This window comes from Plectropomus leopardus, chromosome 7 (assembly GCF_026936395.1).
Source record: "Plectropomus leopardus strain MGB_pleo_1.0 chromosome 7, ASM2693639v1, whole genome shotgun sequence".
Classification (NCBI taxonomy): Eukaryota; Metazoa; Chordata; class Actinopteri; order Perciformes; family Serranidae; genus Plectropomus; species Plectropomus leopardus.
Window position 1 is genome coordinate 9,504,859 of NC_142182.1, and position 12,937 is coordinate 9,517,795.

The following is a 12,937-nucleotide window of genomic DNA, read 5'->3' on the forward strand; positions in this document are numbered from 1 at the left end:
AACTTAAAAATGACAAGTGGAATGACCTTGTTCTTTCTAAGTGTCCTTAACTTCAATAAACCAAGTTAATCTGACTTTTATAGATCATGACAAAGAGCAGAGTTCTGTTACATGTTATACAGCACAGTAAACTTGGTTTACTGAAGTTGCTAAAACTTAAGATTAATTAAACAGGTCTTTTGTGATTTTAGGTCAGTGTTATAGTGTGAACTTTGTTTTGGGATTTTCTGTTTGTATTTTCCTTGTTTCTTGTGACTCATGTTCTGTTTCTGGTTTAATTTTGTAGTATCTGTCCTCATGTGTCACGTGTGGTTTTACTCCCTGTCTTTCTGTGTTTTCCAGCCCTTGTGTTTTCCTGATTAGGTTCACCTGTTCTCACTTTCCCTCATGATTTCCCTGTGTTCTTAGCTCTCCCTGCCTTTGCCTGTGTTTCCCTCCTTTTCCCTGTGTTCACCCACTTCAGCTGTGTGTCGTTGTCCTGATTAGTACCCTGTGTATACTGTGTGTTTCCCCTTGTTCCTTGTCAGTCTGTCTGTTATCCTCCCTGCTGTGTCCATTGTGTTTGCTAATGTCTGTGTTCTTCCTACTTTGTGTTTTTGGCGACCTGTTTTTTTTGTTTTTTGGACATATTCATCAGCATTAAAATCTTGCTGTTTGTTGTACACCTGCCTCTACTTTTTTGTTCTGCATTTGGATCCTCATCCAAACTCATCAGTGACAAGGTTATTTTTAAGTAACTTCAAATATAACTGCATTTTAAGCACACTATTTAGATATAAAGTAAACATTATTTAGGATAAATAGTTATATTTACTTACATGTTTCAAGGCAGTCAGTTTCCTAGATTATTTTAAGTAAGATCAATTTATTATCAGATTTCACAGTGTGCCACTCTACTCTCTAACTCTAGGCGTAAAAGGAATAAACATATTTCCCCAATGGTTTAACTATTTCTTTTAAGAGTTGTACTTTTATATCCCACCAGTAAATTCTATCAAAAAAAGAAAAAGATATACATACATATTTATTAGCCTACACACACTGTAACAAATTTTCCTGTAAAATTATGGTCAGCTACTTGCAGCTGTGGTTGCCAGCTTCCTTACCGTAATTTTACATGGTCACCACCACAAATGATGTCATCAGTATGTTATCGTTAAATTTATTACAGAATTGTACAGTAGAATGTGAAGTTTACAGTGTAGATTTACAGTGCTTTACAGTGCTTTACCCCCCCCCCCCAAAAAAATGTACATTATTACAAGAATTTTTCCATATTTTCACAGCAATTTGTTACAGTTTATACATACCACATACAGGATTTAAATGTCTTACCTGAATAACGAAGGATAAGAGCAGTTGGCAGCTGGCACATGGCAACATCACCACAGACACCTATTAAAGAGACATGGAGGACACACCAGGTGAGTAAAGAGCCGCCAGAAAACAACCTGACTGACAACAGAAGAAGAAGAAGAGGAGAGAGGATCAGATAAAGGAGGAGGCTGACTAGTGACCTTTCTCCCTGAGAGCTATGATGCAGAGTAACATCTGACAGACAACCCCATTTCACCTCTGACCCTGTTCAAATCTAAAGTCAGTCAGTAGGCTGCATACACATCACTGCACTCCTCTTTTGTTTCTCATGTTTCATCCCCTGTTTCCTCCACGGCATCGCCCCCTGCATCCTCTCCCACCCTATCCTCGCTGGTGCTCCTCTCCACTCGACATTTATTTCCACCTCCCTTACACCCTCCGCAGCCCTCGCTCTCCCCCTAACAGGCAGGGCTGCTGTGGATGACACGTATCCAGCTGAGAGCAGCCATGCAGGGTCGATGGACTGCAGTATACTGAGAGGAGAGCCCCTCAAACCAGCCCTCTCTTTGTGTGTGTTTTCTGTGTTTTTTCCCTTTGTGTGCATGTGTATGTTTGTTTATCTGTCTATAATATACCTTATAGGACCCATAGCTGCAACATCAACGTGAAACTCACATGTATGGGCAAACGCTGCATGAATTTTTGTACATTTTTAAGAGAGAGAATCCAGCTAGCAATTTTTGGTTCTAAAAACATTCTGAGCATGGTACAATGCAACCAATGCAATGTTTTAGTAAGGTTTTTAATGGCAAGTTTTCTTTTACTTCCCAGAACATTCTTCTTTAAGTTAGGGTAACATTGTCTATAAACATGAAAAAATGTTGTTTTTTTATTGTCAACACAAAACATTACATTACATTTTCATTAAAAAATGGTCTGTGATCTCAGTTGTTTTGAAAATGTTCTTCCTTTGCTCTCATGTAACACTGTGGGATCGTTTGATAAAAAAAAGACATTCTGTGATCTGTCATCTCTCAACATCACCAAATCATCATCAACATTAAACCTTATAGGGACATTATTTGAAATCATAAAAGTCCTTAAAACATTCTTTGAACATTAGATTAAGATATTTCCTTAAAAACATTATTGCAACTTGTAGGTAACATTAGACAGTGTTGTTCCCTGTTAGCTGGGAATTGGGGTATCAGAAGTTATCTGTTATTACAGAACGACAGATCCCTTATTAGATGTACACACTATCATAAGTATATCAGTTAATTTATCCACTTACTCACATCTCTTTCTTCTTCTATACCTCACTCTCTAATGCCAAACAAGTACAGTCTTTAGTGCTGAGGGAATGTGAAATTGAAATCTCATGAATTGTTTGAGTCAGTGTGTGTGTGTGTGTGTGTAGTCCTTTTAGAAATGTGTGAAAAGAGCACTACTTTTATTTTGACCCTCACATAACAATAAACGTGTGTGTAGGCATGGTGTCCCAGACTTCTGACAGTTATAACGGCTGCAATGGGCTGTGACCATGAATTATTTACAAAGTGCGTTTTAGGCAGGGAAGACTGATGATCCATAAATAGGACAGAAAGCTATCACAAAACACAACAGCCAAACATCCAGTCAGATATGATGCACATCCCTCAATCCCCTTAAAGCAAGCACACCAATCCACATCGTACAAAAAAAAATCCATTCAGTGAAAACAGAGTCCAGAAATGTTGGATAAAACACCTGTGCAGGGTGACAATAACTTGTGTTAAACTACCTATATTATCAATTACCAATCAAAATCAATAATCAAGTACTCAGATCTCAGATGACTATTGATGTTCTGTTCACACAGTCAGATAGAAACCAGCCTCCTGTATTGATTAACAGTCAATTATGTACATTAGGTTCAAAGGGTAAAGGGCATATCATGTTGGAAACATAGAAATGGATTTCCTTGACGTTGCAAACAGCTGAATTTTTTTTTAAATAAATAAATGAACTGCAAAACCATTAATCTTCGCCAAACAGAAGAACTGTGGCTCCACGTTTTGTAGCACACAATCCACAGGCTGTAATAGATAAAGAGGTACATTTACAATGAAAATTGGATTAACCCATACAAGAAGTAGTGTGCTTCAGGGGCACACACTCTACTAAACTGTGCTCTCATGTGCAGTGCGTACTCCAAAGGGATTCTTCACTAAAAGAGCTTTTAACCTTTAAGCAGCACACAAACTCTGCAGCAGGAGTGCTCTGCAATTAATTTGCCCATGCAATGCATTTTACTACAATATGACCACCAAAAATGGTTTGGATCAAAAGAACTGTTGCCGTAAATGACAGAAAATGAATCAATAATTTGGATTCAATTTTACATATATAAATATGTTGGTTCTGTTGGTTCCGGCATCTCAAATATCAGGATTTTTTGCTTTTTCCTGTTATTATCATTGAAAATTGAATATGTTCAGGACATTTTGGACTGTTGGTTGCACAAAACAAGCAACTGAATAAATCCAGTTGGGTTCTGGAAAATGGTTTTTCCATCATTTTATAGACCAAAAGATTAAGTTAATGCTATGCGGGCGAGTTAATTACTGTTCATAAACATGCTCCTGAATAAAAGTGAGAGTTAAAGCCAACCCCAAATTGACTCTCATTGGTTGTTTCACCTCATTATATTTGAGGAGGGTTTTTTTCAGTGCTGTGTCTCTTGGACATCGACTTCTTAAGGTCTGCCATGTGGTTGATTCCTTTTTATAAAGCCCCAACCTCACCATACCACGTCCCAAACACAAAATATGAAAAGAAAAGAAAAAGTCCTAGGCAGAGGGCAAAGTCTCTGCAGAAAATGAAGCCCCAAAGTGATGATTGAGAGGGATTATTTCTGTACGAGGCTATACATTACATTTTTTGGAATGAAAATCCTGCATATCCTTAATATAAAGTATATAAAAATTGTCAGCTGCAAGCCTACTATTGAGTTTCAGTCAGTTGTTTCTGTCTTCATTGCCTCAGTGTGTTTTGGTGGTCCACGGCTCGTCTGACATGGCCTGATTAAAAATGGCTGTTCAGCCTAAAAACAGACCGGGATTGGAAAATGCGTGAAGGCATTCATCAGATCCGCATTCCATCACTGTAGAGGACGGCGGGCCTGTCAGGAGGAGAATTACCTCTCTGTGGATGACATCTATCAACTTAACTGTCATGTAATGACCCTGGGAGTCATCATGGAGCATCAGTCAACCTCCTCATGACACTGCTGCTGCTGCATCCTACTTAATTCATGCTCACACCCCACCAGTCTGTCGTCACTGCGGTCGATACATGAGGTGTACAGAGCGTTACAATGGACAGGTAGAGAGTAATGGAGAGTATTGACCATGGTATAGCTCTGACAGTTTGAAGAATAAATATAATTGGTTTGGACAGAGACACAAGACCCTTAAGTAGAAATAATGTTGGTTGATTCAGGTTAGGTGGTGATGTGTAAAACCAATTACTGCAGTCATTCCTCACTAATTATCCTAATTTAGGTGATGTAGTAACTTTTTGATTTGCTCTCCTACATTAGCCTTGGATTTATCATAATTGGGAGACTAATTGCAGCTCAACCTATTGTTTTGAAACACTGACAACAGTACTTCAACTGTCAAAGTTACAAGACTGTCTAATTGGGATTTTCAAAAAGGAACATACAGAGTCCGGTAAGTGCACCAGGTGGTATCCAACCAAACTTGGTGGAGCCATGGCCTCGAAAGACAATCAGTGCGCAGATCATCGTCGCAAGAGAGAAAAAAAACAGGGAGCTTTGTGGTGGGCCAGACTGTTCTCATTTAGATGACATCAAATACGTCTGTTCTGTCAGTGCTTTCAGCGTACGAGTTTGATGCCAAGAGCCACCTTCTGCGTCAGCTGAGAGTATAATCAGCTGATAGGAGGAAGCAGTGGGAGTGAGATGGACAGAGAATCGTGAATGAATGAAGCATGAAGAAAGTCTTCCTGAATGAGCTTATGCTGAGTTTCATTAGCAGGCAGAGCCTGTGTAAGATAGACCAATGGTCAAAGTTTACACGACTTATGTTCACACATTTATGTTGTATTAAAGTGCTTTATACAAGTTCGATATGTCTGCTTTTAAACCTTTGACACTTGGATTGACATCAGTTTTCCTTCGCTGCATTCAGATGCCTTTCACAAGTTTTTTTAACCTCTGAAACCTAAGAAAATTGGTTTTATTTATTTTAAGAACCTGAGGAAAAAAAGGCAATGGTTAATCTTGTCACAAAATGCTCTACAATTTGCCAAAAAATAGGACAAAGTAACAGGGAAATTACCTGAAAATTACCTGGGAGGGAGATGTTATCGAAAAACTAGGGGAAAATGTCCAGGGAACAATTTTTTTTCATAGATTTTAAAATTTTATGTTACATAAAAACATATCTAGATATATTTTAGTACTTTCTTAAGGTAATTTTCTTTATTCTTTTTTTAAAGAAAGAATTGTTAACTATTTTCAGGTAATTTTTTGTAACCTTTTACTAATTTCTTGCTTTTTTTTTTTTGTTATTTCTTGCCTTCTTGCCTTGCCTCCCATGCTTTTGAAATAAATCAAGCCAATTTGCTCAGAGTTATGCTTGGCACTTAAGCACAGACATCTGTCTCACTCTCCTTACTTTTATGTAAATGGATACATGTTTGGCAGTTATAAATTATGAAATGCATATTGTAAGAGAACTTATGTTCAGCAAACTTCTTCAGTTTAATTTTTTAGTTCATGCTTTGCAAAAAACAGAAAAAATAGCAATAGTATTTCATGTATCAATTGCAGTTTGTGTACATTTGATAACTTACTGATCATTGTTTGCAATGCTAAATCCCAAGATAGTCTGAATATGAGAAATAATAATAAAAAAATGATAACAAAAAACAAAAAATGCAAATGTTTTGCAGACTGCTGTATAGTATTGATTATTCCACTGTGACATTCACAGCTGACATGTAGCTCTCAGGTGTGTGGCAGATGCTCACACAGCAGTGAGCTGGGAAAAGCTGTGTGGTCGGACTGAGAGGGTTTAACCTGAGCATCAGGAGTGAATTTAGTTACAAAACCTGATGCAATAGTGGAGGAAGATTGACAAGGTTATTAGATGTGTAATGTAATCGTAAGAGGTTATTTAAATAGCTGCAAGACACTGTGTGACAGAGAACTTTCTATTGTCAGATTATAAGGGAAATTCATGAGAACCATTTTTTTTTCATTTAAATGTCTATTTTGTTTATGCATAACACATGTTTACTGTTTTTTTCCTCTAATTGAGACCACATGTGGTACTGAATGTGAAGCGGAAGGCTTTATTTGTATTGGATGTTATGTATTTTTATGTGATCCCTTGTGTTGTTGGCCATTTTCTATGGTTATGACACACAAATAAACAAATTCATTCATGCACACATGCAACAGTTAACAACTAATATGGATAAAATAATTTTACATGTGACATCTGACCTAAGGACGTAGAACTCCACATGGATAGTATGTGCGCGATTTACTGTTTTAGTGGAGTGCCTCGGGGCTGAAGCAGTGGATCAGAAATATACCAAATGGGAGCTGTTTGTTTGGTGCAATATCACACATACGCTTACAAGTGAAAAAAGCTCCACCACCACCAAATAACACACTCACATAGGTATAGATTTGTATTGTTAGTTTCCAATTTAAGGTTGCTCATCTCAAACACTGACCCAATTTTGCATCTTTGTCCGGATTTTATCATACTGAGCTGACAAAACTTTGAATTATACGATATCCCAATTGTTGCACCGAGTCACTTAAAACAGCTGATACCTGATATAGAAGGCAAACTATCATTTTAACAGACATGAGCATCTCAGAGTGTCGCTGTTAAGTTACCTGAACTCAGAATGGCACTTTGTATAGATATAGCCACTGCATGACCAGTAAGCCACCTTTCACTTTTCATCACACACACACACACACATACACACACACACACACACACACACACACACACTGATTCCATCCTCAAGCTCATCATTTATTAAAGAGTCTGATCCCTCTCTGAGACACACCATCACAGCTGTACATCCCACTGCCCTTTCACTGCCTCATCCCCTGAGTGAATGTATGTGTGTGTGTGTGTGTGTGTGTGTGTGTGTGTGTGTGAACGTCTGTGCATGTAGGATGGATGGATGTCAGTGAACAGACAGTGCAGTGCTAAAGCTCTACGTGTGTGTGTGCGCGGATGTGTGTGTGTGTGTGTGTGTGTTTGTGTGTGTGTGTGTGTGTGTGTGTGTGGCTCAGTGTGTGTTGCGACTGCTGTTGCTGATGAGAGGTGAGCTGTGGGAAGCAGCAGTGATTTCCAAACTCTTCCCTGTTTTCTCACCAGAGCATAACAGTGGAAGAAATATGTGGAGCGGAGCAACTGTAGTAAAGAAAAAAAGAAAAAAAACAACTTAAAAAGCCAAAAACTTTAGGAGGCCCTCAGGACCAGAATGAAGGACCCACTTATTATATTAATTCTTTCGAATCTCAATTGATTTTTTTGGTGAATGTTAATCTAAAAACAGATCTCAGAATTGTGATTAACATAGCTGCATTATGGCTTCCTCAGCTCCTATACACCTGTTACTACCCGAAAAATCAGCTGTATGTAACAAAGGTTTATATTTTATGATAAAGCCTTGTCAAAATAACGTAACCCAAAACTATTTTTGCAGATTTACTGACAGGTTATAACAATGGGCCTCATTCGAACATTTTACAAGAAATCTGGTATTCATCAGTATTTTCTTACCTGAATTTTTTCATACTCTGCAAACAAATTTAGAATTACCTTAGAGGTGAGTTTTTGTTTTTCCACATTTTAAGAAAGTTATGGCATTTCATGTTTTCAGTTTATATATTTGTTGATACTTGGTTCCATAAAATCACAAAACCAGACACTGATTTTGAGTTACCTACCTGTTTCATCAGTGTATTAGACTCCTCTTGACCCTACTGAGATTAGATCCCATGTTTCCATCTCCTAAAAAACACATGAAACCAGAAAGAGAAAGAATAAAGTGAAAGAGGACAATTTATCATTCTTTTTTATTACAATGTATTCAGTCTGACCATCGAGTTTAATGTAATGTTCATTTTTCTTTGATTGTTAAAACAGCTGACAAAGACAGCTAACAAAGAGTTAAATCAGTCATGTTAGTTTAAAATTATTCAGCACCAAGGATAGCAACACAAAGACGCTCTTACATGTCGTTCACAGGAACACCTGCAGAGCTAAAGGAGCTCTCTATTGCAATCTGAGCGTATTTATATTTCATCGTCTGATTCAGGCAGACTGCACATGGTTTGATTTGATTTTGGAAATTTATTTTGAACATGCAAAGAATGAAAAAAGAGAAATGATCATACAAACAAGCAGACAGATAGAAAAAATAATTACAAACATTAAAAGCATAAAGCAACAGAAATTGTCAAACATGTGACTACTTTGTTTACAAACTCGAAAGGTAGTGACAAGAAGTACAAACTTGGAGGTGGATGAGCTGGCATCCAGCAGCTAATGGTGATAACAGTGTGAACAATGCTAACAACAGTGCTAACAGAGCTAACAGTGTCCACATGAGGGGGACTGGAGGGTGGGCACTATGCTTTTGCAGTGTCACAATAAGCACTGTATGAGTGCAGTGCACAGTGGCGGCGATTAGCTCTGGGGATATGTGCAGTGGTGTAATGTAACAAAGTATCAAATACTTAGTTACGATACTTAAGTATGCTTGGGAGTGGGGTGTCAGGTGGCTCAGAAGATGGGCCACTTGACTATAGATTATGGTTATTTACAACAAAATAGGGAACGAAGGGAGGAGGAAAGGAATGGAGAGACGGATAATTAAAAAAGAAGAAAGGAAGAAAAAACTGAATTTTGTTCTTCAAATCCTTTAAATTATAAAATGACCTTGTTCTTCAATTGCAATGCAGGCACCATTTTTAAGATGGTGTGCGTTATGAAGAAATAAACTCTGACCACTTGCTTTTTTTATTAACAACATTTACTTGTACTTTTACTTTCAATATTTAGTAATCTAAGTGCAAAAACAGATGTTAGATTTTGTAGGGCTGATCTATTATTAAGTACTCCATCCAAGTTTTTTGTTTTTTTGGACATATAAATCACACCCTGTAGGCTTGAAAAGTAAAAGGTTTTGTCCTTCATGCAGCATGGAGGCTGTGGTCAGCGAGTAATGGATACAGTTAATTCCAATAGTGACAAAGTGTCCTTAGAAAGCACTCTTGCAGCATTATCCACACTTCTGCAGTCTACCCATACATTCAGTGCATACTGTATGCTCCAGACACAGAATAAATGATTAAACACACACATTTCAGTCCTAATGCATATTATGAGGTGGTGTGTTTATATATGTCAGATTGCCTTACAGAGCCTTTGGCCAATTATTAGGGCCGATATTTGGCATTTTGCCGATTATCTGTAATGGCATTGTATTTTGCTGATCAGTGATAAAAACATTTAATTAAAAAGTGCAAAGAAAGTGTCAGCGTGGGCGGAACTTTTATTTTGTAAAACCCCAGGGTGCAATTTTATTTATTCATTTTCTATTTAAATTTTCACTTGTCTTTATAATAAAGTTGCTGGGAACTTGCTGTATATGATGTTAAAAATCTCAGTTTTGATTAAGTATTTACTAAAGGCATTTAAACAGTTTTGTGTTGGAGCTTGTTATATTCCGTATTCTAAATATTGACAAAAAGATTTTCATTTTTTTTTGTAAATGTATATCGGTCCCAAATATCCGTTATGGGCCTCATTAGCTACTAATATGCGGTATCAGTATCAGCCCTAAAAACCAATATCAGACAACCACTACTATAGATGGAGAGCAGAAAAGTGGACTAAGCTGCAGGTGTAATTTCAGAAAATTCTATAGATATTCAGATACGTTTTACTCAAACGTCCTTCATGAATGATAAAACAACAGTGTTTTTACAGGTACCTTTTGGGGTTTATAGGAGCAGAGTTTCTGGTACTGGACAGAGTATTATGTAAATGGCTGGGTCCAGAGTGCTGTCTTGCACAGAAACATGTGGCCTTTACATAGACATTTTTATGGCATTACCCCAGAGCTGGCTGAAGTCTTTTTCCAACCTTAACTCTATGCTCACAGGATTTACATTTGGGCTGTATGGAGTCAATAAGACATCACTGAGTTTAGCTTACTGTGTGATGTTGAAGCAAGTCACCAGATGCTGTATTTACCAAACACATCAAATCAATCACAGGAAGCCCATAAACCTGTGATTTTCTACAATCAGCACTGCTTGTGCTTCCAAAATCTATGTCACATCACACACTTACATCCACACATAACACCTCTGCCAATTCACAAATCCAATAAGATGAGAGGACATCAGTGGTGCAGGGGCTTCCTTTTCCTATGCACTGTGCTAGTACACTACTAATGATGAGGATCTGTACTGCATGCAGTCCAGTGAGTGGTGCTGTGTGGAAGCTACAAGGCCATTTGTACACACACACACACACACACACACACACAAAGATGCACAATCTCAAGCTCATGTGTGCACATTCACCTGCACAAAAAAAGCTGAAATTCGCAACCAAATCTTTTCACTGACACATTATTGTCCCCTGACTCACACATGGACACAAACATATTTATAATGAAGTATGTAAGCATGTTTTTTTAATGTCACCAAATTGTCCACTCACACTGGCGACCCCCTCCTACACGGTGTTTGAACCTCCAATGCACACAAACACACACAGACACTCATCAGTGTTCAAACTCTACTTATTGCGCATGTGTTAGTTAACACATGTACGAAATTACACTTCATTACGCAACAGGTTGCACACCCACTTGGGCACAAACACATGAAATCTGGATATACACGCAAACATGTTGAGTCAGAACCAACATAATGTGCAGAGATTTCAAAACTGTAAAATATATTTAACTTGTTGACCCCTCCCCTAAAAAAAGACAAAATCCTGCAAGTTCTTCATTCACTAAATACCTTTTTTTTCTCTGCACAACAAATGCATTATCATTATTATTACTATTAATAGTATAATTTATATATCTGCCACTGAGACAATTCCTCTAAGATACCTAGCAGTACAGGTACTATCCACCTCTCTTCTGAGTAAATCTTTTATTCTTTCATTCCTCTCTAATATAGCATACAAGAGTTGATTTAAAATTCTCGTTACTCTCACTGTAAGCCTGTCTTCTGATGTAGATATTGCAATTTTTATACAGTTACAAAGTAAGTAATTATCACAGAATGAAACTGCACCATTATTTTGTAAAATCTTGTAACATATAATTCTAGTATTAGCACTCCATGAAAATATTTGACTCTGATACAACGGGAACATGATGTTGTCGGCTGCACACTATTACAGCAAAGTTATATCTTTTGATTTATAAAAAGAGAACACCAGAAAAAGTTATCGATGAATACACTTCATTGTGGGTGGTGTTTGGTAGGAAATATGGTGTATTAACACCATCTGAAGTGTGCACACAATTCACGCCAATGTGATCACCAGAGAGAAATATACTGTAACACTTAATATACAAGCATAACTAAATGAATGTATATGTTTTATAATAATAGGAAATAATTGAACACTATGTACAAAATGTGAGGTCACTATAAGCTCACATGGTAAAATCATTTTAGAGAGGAGAGAAGTTCTGTGACACCTAAGAGCTCGTCTGTCTGAGAAAACCATAAAACTGTTAATGCATCAGTAAAAAGTCTTTGTCTAAAGTCTGTGTATAACATCTGGTGTGGATATAGGTATTTTGGTCCTGCTGTAGTACAGGTCCACGCGCCTCTCCTCTGGCGCAAGGTGTGGGGTGGTTGTTGAGAAGCGAACAGAAAGTCATTTCACTGACACACAGTGACCACAGACGGTTATCAGATCCACCTGTATGCCTGTTTCCAGAGACGCACTACCCGCCCATCCTTCTCCCAGGAAGCTTCAAGCCGCGGGACATGCCTTGTTGCGGTCTGTCTGAACCCAAATAACTTCTCCACGCAGCGTAAAATACGCAACTGCAGATACTCTTTGTTTCACCTTCTGGATCTTTATCATGCATCTGCTGCAGAGATTAGCAGCCCGGGCTTTTTTTTCTATATCACAAAACGCGATCAGCACAAGCATCTGATTAAAATACACAGGAACCACATTTATGCAGCACAACTGGGTGTTTAAATCCTGCGCAAAGTTCAAAGCAAATTGTTCCCCACCGTAGGATTGGCTGACGCGCGCTCGAACGGTCCCGGACTGACAATTTTTCTCTGCACTCTGTCGCCTAACCTGAAATCTAGCACTGCAACACACTTGCCCACCGGAAAAGGAATATGTTATATTTGACCTACCTTGACGACTTGGATCCTTCAAAGGTTGCGCACAAATCTCCAGCCGCTGGAAGTTTGACTTAGTCTACTCCTGATCCCTCGGAGGAGTCGCACTGAGAGAGAGGATGGGCGCCACTGCTCTGCGCGCCAGCTCCGTGGATGTGTGTGTGTGTG

The 12,937-nt window shown here is 38.2% G+C and overlaps 1 protein-coding gene across 1 annotated transcript in view; it reads right to left on the minus strand.

Moving 5' to 3' along the window:
• The window catches only part of grm3 (glutamate receptor, metabotropic 3), a 47,321-nt gene extending 34,384 nt beyond the window's left edge, over positions 1-12,937 (minus strand). The window contains exons 1-3 of the mRNA XM_042496303.2: positions 12,785-12,937; positions 8,312-8,375; positions 1,336-1,395 (exon numbers count right to left, since the gene is read on the minus strand). The gene's annotated coding sequence lies outside the window, so the exon portion shown is untranslated. The remainder of the gene's footprint in view (positions 1-1,335; positions 1,396-8,311; positions 8,376-12,784) is intronic.